Raw genomic sequence first — 6,000 nt, 5'->3', positions numbered from 1 at the left:
GTTCCAATGCTCTCGCTCTTGCTTTGTCCTGCACATCACCTTCGACCAATTGAGCATTTTTTTTTTACTTTCCTTGTGTTTATCATCACCGCTCCTTCTTCCTGCATCCATTTTCCTCAAGATCCCATCCTCCTATAGATTGTTGACTTTTCTACCTATTTTCCTCCAAAAAGATGTTCTAGGTGTAAAGCTTGCACGTATAGTATTTTGCAAGTTTAAACTCTAAATGATAGCAATTTAGCATGCATGAAATTCAATAAGTAAATCTAAGATTTTAAAAATGTGATGCATTTAAACATTAAATACATCAACTATTTGCAGAAACATTTAAAGATAAGAATTTTATTGGAGTAATTTATATAAATTTTGAGTTTAAATATTAAATTAGATAAAATAATTAAAAGTCAAATTAGAAAAATGCCAAGTTTTGAGAACTAAATTTGATAAAAAAAAAGATTAGATATTAAATTAGAAAATTGACAAATTCAAATTTCAAAATAATCATTATAAACATAGGTAGCAAATTAAGCAAAAAAAAATATTAATTTGAGAAATCACAATTTAAAATGAGATCTCTAATTAGATTGTCAAAAAAATAAAACTTTTATAAAAATTGAATAAGAATATTATACTTACCATAAATCTTTGGGTAGACTATATATTTAATCAATTATGTATGGTTCAAATTATAATTTGAACATTAAATATTAAAAAATTACAATAGAGTCATTAATAGTATTAATTTATTGTATTTTTTTAATGAGTTGTTAACGAAGTAATAGCAAGTGAATATGACACGTTAAATCATTATTTTAAATGAAAATTTTAGATTAAATTATACAGTAATCTCTATCATTTTTTCTTCATGAGCAGTCTTTTTTTTTAATTTTCATTTAATTTAACTTCCCTACTCTCTTTTCCTTTTTTATTTCTTTATTTTCCACTCTTATTCTTCTTCTTCATTTCTTCTCCACGCGTCTCCCTTTCATAATCCAAGTCATTAATTTACACATGGAGCTACTCTAATCTTATTCTCCATTATATTATCTCTTTATAATTATGATTCTATTTTGTGAATCCGTTTGGACAAAATTTGATTGACAACCTCTTTGATGGCCCAACATTAACCTTTATGGAAACCTTTGTTGTGAATACTGATTGACAATAAATGATGATTCGCTGAAGCAACTTTTATGCCAGCACCGATCAAGGTCGCACAAATCCATAAAAATTATAGATATATTTAATAGTAATATAATTCAATGTACACCAATATGTTGTTGATCTTATTCTCTCAACTCTCAAGCACACACATAACAAGCGGAAATGAGGCAATCTTTTAAGTATAATGAAATCTTAATAGATTGCTCATCTAACAAGGTTTAGTGCAATAGCATCTGCGAAAGAAGCCATGGCAATGCCCACCATCGAAACCTGGCTCTACTTTGCAAATACTATCACAATTAGCATCAAATAAGCATATCCCCTTGTATTCACTACTTTTGGTCTCACATGTTCTACCTTCCACTGTCATAGATCCCATCTCTGTTTCATTTCATAATGATGTATACGTATTGTGAGGGTGAATGTCAAATAAATAAAAATATATATGTAAACATATGGGATGGTTAGCTTTAATATATGCACATATATTAAGTAAATAAATAATAATAAAACTACTCAAAGAAAAATGGGGCCATAGGCACCTTATATAGCTAATGTGGTAACTTCATATTTATTGTCACCGGTTACTATTTTGTCGAAGAGTGAATATCAAATTTGTATGTATATATATAATTTAAGAGTTGACATGCTTAGATTTATGGTCATTTGAGCATGTTAAATACAAATATTTTGTATGAAAAATTTTGAATTTGTAGTGAATTAAATAATAAATTAAATGACAAGAATTTAAAAAAGCAATTAAGAGAAAACCTGTTGCTAGAAGAACCAACATAAGAAGGACTAAAGATGACATTGAACGGGAAGATTTCTCCATTTTAAATATTATTAAAAGTGTGAATATGTGTGTGAGAGAGAGAGATTGAGAGTTTTTGATGCAATGAAAGCATATCATTAAGATACATTTATATAAGCATTGAGATCGTAGTAGTTATCGAGAAAAAAGGATGAATCCCACATTTGTTATTTTTCTAGTGGTCTTAAATCACTTTCATTTACAACACAACAACTTAGCCTATATATTGCGGGTTTTTTCTTTTGGTTTTTTAAATTTTGTTGAATATTTTATATAATTATTTAAGTTTATTTATTTTATATTTATTATTAAAATGTCAAATTAGATTAAAATTAATACATTTTTATACAATAAAATTTAATATGTTACTATGTTTAATGTACAGAAGCCCTTAACCTAATCGTGGACACTTTTAGCTTATAAATAAGAATTGGTGATTAGGATGAATATGTAACTAGTAATATGATATTTAAATAAAAAATATAATTTAATTTTTAAACAAAAATAAAAATTTTATTAGATAAGTATGTGTCTGAATTTTTTTTTTTATAAAATGGGCACGAAAATCACTACCTCATATTAACAAGAATCAACAATTTCAAAGTCATGGATATCGTAAAGATGCTCTATGTTGAAAGAAAGGGTACAACATTTATTTAATGCAAGTTTACAAAGGCAATCCGCAACTCTATTACTCGTATAGCCGATCCATACAATTTTAAAATCGGTAAAGGAATCCAACAAACCGAAGATCGAACAAACAAACACATAAAAGATCATTTAATATTAAATATAAATTCATATACAAGTGTGTGTATACAATTGCAACAAAAACATTATAAAAGATCATTTATTATTAATATAAAAAATTCATATACAAAATATGTTGAAGGCATCTTAATACTCTCCAACTCTCAAGCACACAGCACAATGGAATATAATATAGATTGCACATCTAACAAGACTTGGTTGACAACGAAAGCCTTGGCAATGTCCACCGCTGAAACCTGGCACCCCCCGCAAATATTAGCACAGTTAGCAAAATTTTTGCACATGCCTTTGAATTTAATGGTTGGAGTCTTGCATGTGCCACTCTCCACAGCAATAGGTGTTGGGTATGGGTCCCACTATGTGGGAAACCCATAGTTTCTGCCATAATGTTTTGTCTTTCTCTTTTGGTTTTGTCAAAAGCCATTTTGGGGTTTTTAACGGGTGTTGGACAGAAATTTTAGTAGAGCCAAAAAAAAAATCTCAAATTAAAACAGAGAGAAAGAGAGAAGAAAATTTCAGTTTTTCAAGTTTGGTGCAGCAGTGATCAACTCTTCGATCGAAGGTTCATCCGTGGTTCGATTGAGCTGATTTTTGGACAGCAGCTAGGCGATAAGGTGTTCTTGACTTTGTACGGTCGGATTTTTCATCCGAGTCTTGTAGCGTCGGAAATACCCATTTTTCAGCAGCTACGTTTTTTGGTGATGTTCTCTCATTTTTCTCTCTTTTGCTAAAGATTACATGTTGTTAGCCTTGTCGGAGTTGAATGCTTGTTGTAGGCTTGATATTGTGATCTTGTAGTTGAACATTTGATGATAGTGGAGCTCTTTATCGGACTCTAAAGTCCCGTGGTTTTTACCCTTAATTTAGAGGGGTTTTCCACGTAAAAATATCGGTGTCTCTATTTATTTTTGTTGTGGTTGCATTAGTTGATTTGTGGTTGATTAAGGTTGCTAGAGAACATATCTTGTGCTATTGTGCTTGCCATAATTTTTGACAGGAGTTATAAGGAGAGAAAGAACACCGGTTGTGCTTTCGCTTTGTTTCGGTTGTTCGGTTTCTTCCCAACAAACTGGTATCAGAGCTTGGTTATTGTGTCAGATAATTATGGAAATTAATACGAGCAAGATGATTATGTTGAATGGCACAAATTATCAACTTTGGCGGAATAAAATGAAGGACTTGTTGTTTGTGAAGGCTTTGCATCTTCCGGTCTTTACTACTCAAAAACCCGATTCGAAAAGTGATGAAGAATGGGAATTTGAGCATCAACAAGTGTGTGGCTTTATTCGGCAATTTGTTGAAGAAAATGTTTACAATCACATTGATCAGGAGACACATGCTCGAACATTGTGGGAGAAGCTTGAAAGCTTGTATGCTTCGAGGTCGGGCAATAACAAGTTATTTTTGCTGAAGAAAATGATGGCGCTGAAATATAAAGAAGGAATGTCTATAGCTGACCATGTTAGTGAATTTCAGAGTATGATGAATCAGTTGCTTGGTATGGGTGTCAAATTTGATGACGAGATTTTAGGACTTTGGTTGCTTGCTACTCTACCAAACTCTTGGGAGACCTTTCGAGTCTCACTCATTAATTCTGCCCCACAGGGTATTATTAATTTGGATTTGGCTAAGAGTGGTGTGTTGAATGAAGAGGTTAGAAGAAGATTTCAGGGTTCTACATCACAGTCCGAGGTGTTGGTTATCGAGAACAGGGGGAGAAACAGAGACAAAGATGGAAAGGGTAGAGATAAAAGTCGAAGCAAGTCAAGATCGAGATACAAGAATCTTGAGTGTCATCATTGTGGTAAGAAAGGTCATATCAAGAAATATTGCTTCAAGTGGAAGAAAGAGAACAAAGGTGGTGGTGATAAACACGATCGGAATGACGATGAAAAATTTGAGCGTATTGCTACTGTTACTCGTGAAGATCTGTTAGTTATTTGTGATGAGAATTTGGTCAACCTAGCATGCGACGAGACTAGTTGGGTGATTGATACTAGTGCATCACTTCATGTCACGTCGAGGAAGGAATTCTTCACATCTTATACTCCTAGTGATTTTGGGGTATTGAAGATGGGTAATGATGGTTTGGTTTTGGTTATTGGTATGGGAGATGTTAGCTTGGTAAGTAACAATGGAACAAAGTTAACTCTCAAGGATGTCAGACATGCACCGGATGTCCGTTTGAATTTGATTTCTGCAGGAAAACTTGATGATGAGGGATTCTGTAACACCTTCAGTGAAGGGCAGTGGAAGCTGACTAAAGGCTCCTTGGTTGTGGCTCGAGGAAAGAAGAGCTCAAATTTGTACTTGATGCAAGCTTTGACTTCTCGAGAGACGGTGAATGTGACACTGAATGACAACTCAATTGAGTTGTGGCATAAACGACTCAGTCACATGAGTGAGAAGGGGCTTAGCTGTTTAGTGAAGAAGAATCAACTTTCGGGTTTAAAGAATGCTACACTGAAGAATTGTGCTCATTGTCTAGCAGGAAAGTAGAAAAGAGTTTCATTTAGAAGCCATCCTCCTCATAGGAAATCAGAGTTGCTAGAGTTGGTCCATTCAGATGTTTGTGGTCCGATAAAAGTAAGATCACATGGTGGTGCACTTTACTGTGACTTTCATTGATGATTGTTCAAGAAAGCTATGGGTTTACACTTTGAAGTCTAAAAATCAAGTCTTTGAGGTGTTTAAACAGTTTCAAGCATCAGTTGAAAGGGAAACTGGGAAAAAGTTGAAGTGCATTCGTACTGATAATGGTGGCGAGTACACAGGGTCGTTTCATGAGTATTGTCTGCGACAGGGAATCAGACATCAGAGAACACCACCAAAGACTCCACAGTTAAATGGGTTAGCTGAAAGAATGAACCGAACATTGATTGAGAGAGTCAGATGTTTGTTGTCAGATGCAAAGTTACCAAGATCGTTTTGGGCTGAAGCTTTGAATACAGTGACACATGTGATAAATCTGTCTCCTAGTGTTCCTTTGAAAGGTGATGTGCCAGATAGAGTTTGGTTTGGTAAAGACGTGTCATATGATCACCTACGTGTGTTCGGTTGTAAAGCATTTGTTCATGTTCCAAAGGATGAAAGATCCAAGTTGGATGCCAAGGCTCGACAATGCATTTTTATTGGTTATGGTCTAGATGGTGAGTTTGGTTATAGACTCTATGATCCAGTTCAGAAGAAACTCGTGAGAAGCAGAGATGTTGTCTTCATTGAGGATCAGACCATTGATGACATTGATAAGA

The 6,000-nt window shown here is 33.6% G+C and overlaps 1 long non-coding RNA gene across 1 annotated transcript; it reads right to left on the bottom strand.

Annotated features, from left to right (window-relative positions):
• Positions 1–1,221: 1,221 nt before the first annotated feature.
• LOC107955616 (uncharacterized) lies at positions 1,222–2,069 on the bottom strand. Its single transcript, XR_001700037.2, has 2 exons — positions 1,936–2,069; positions 1,222–1,545 (listed from the first exon to the last, which is right to left on the bottom strand). It is a non-coding gene; the product is annotated as an uncharacterized lncRNA (long non-coding RNA).
• Between the last annotated feature and the right edge of the window lie 3,931 nt (positions 2,070–6,000).

This window comes from Gossypium hirsutum, chromosome D01 (assembly GCF_007990345.1).
Source record: "Gossypium hirsutum isolate 1008001.06 chromosome D01, Gossypium_hirsutum_v2.1, whole genome shotgun sequence".
In the NCBI taxonomy this organism is placed as follows: domain Eukaryota; kingdom Viridiplantae; phylum Streptophyta; class Magnoliopsida; order Malvales; family Malvaceae; genus Gossypium; species Gossypium hirsutum.
This window is presented reverse-complemented; position numbering and strand designations above follow the sequence as displayed.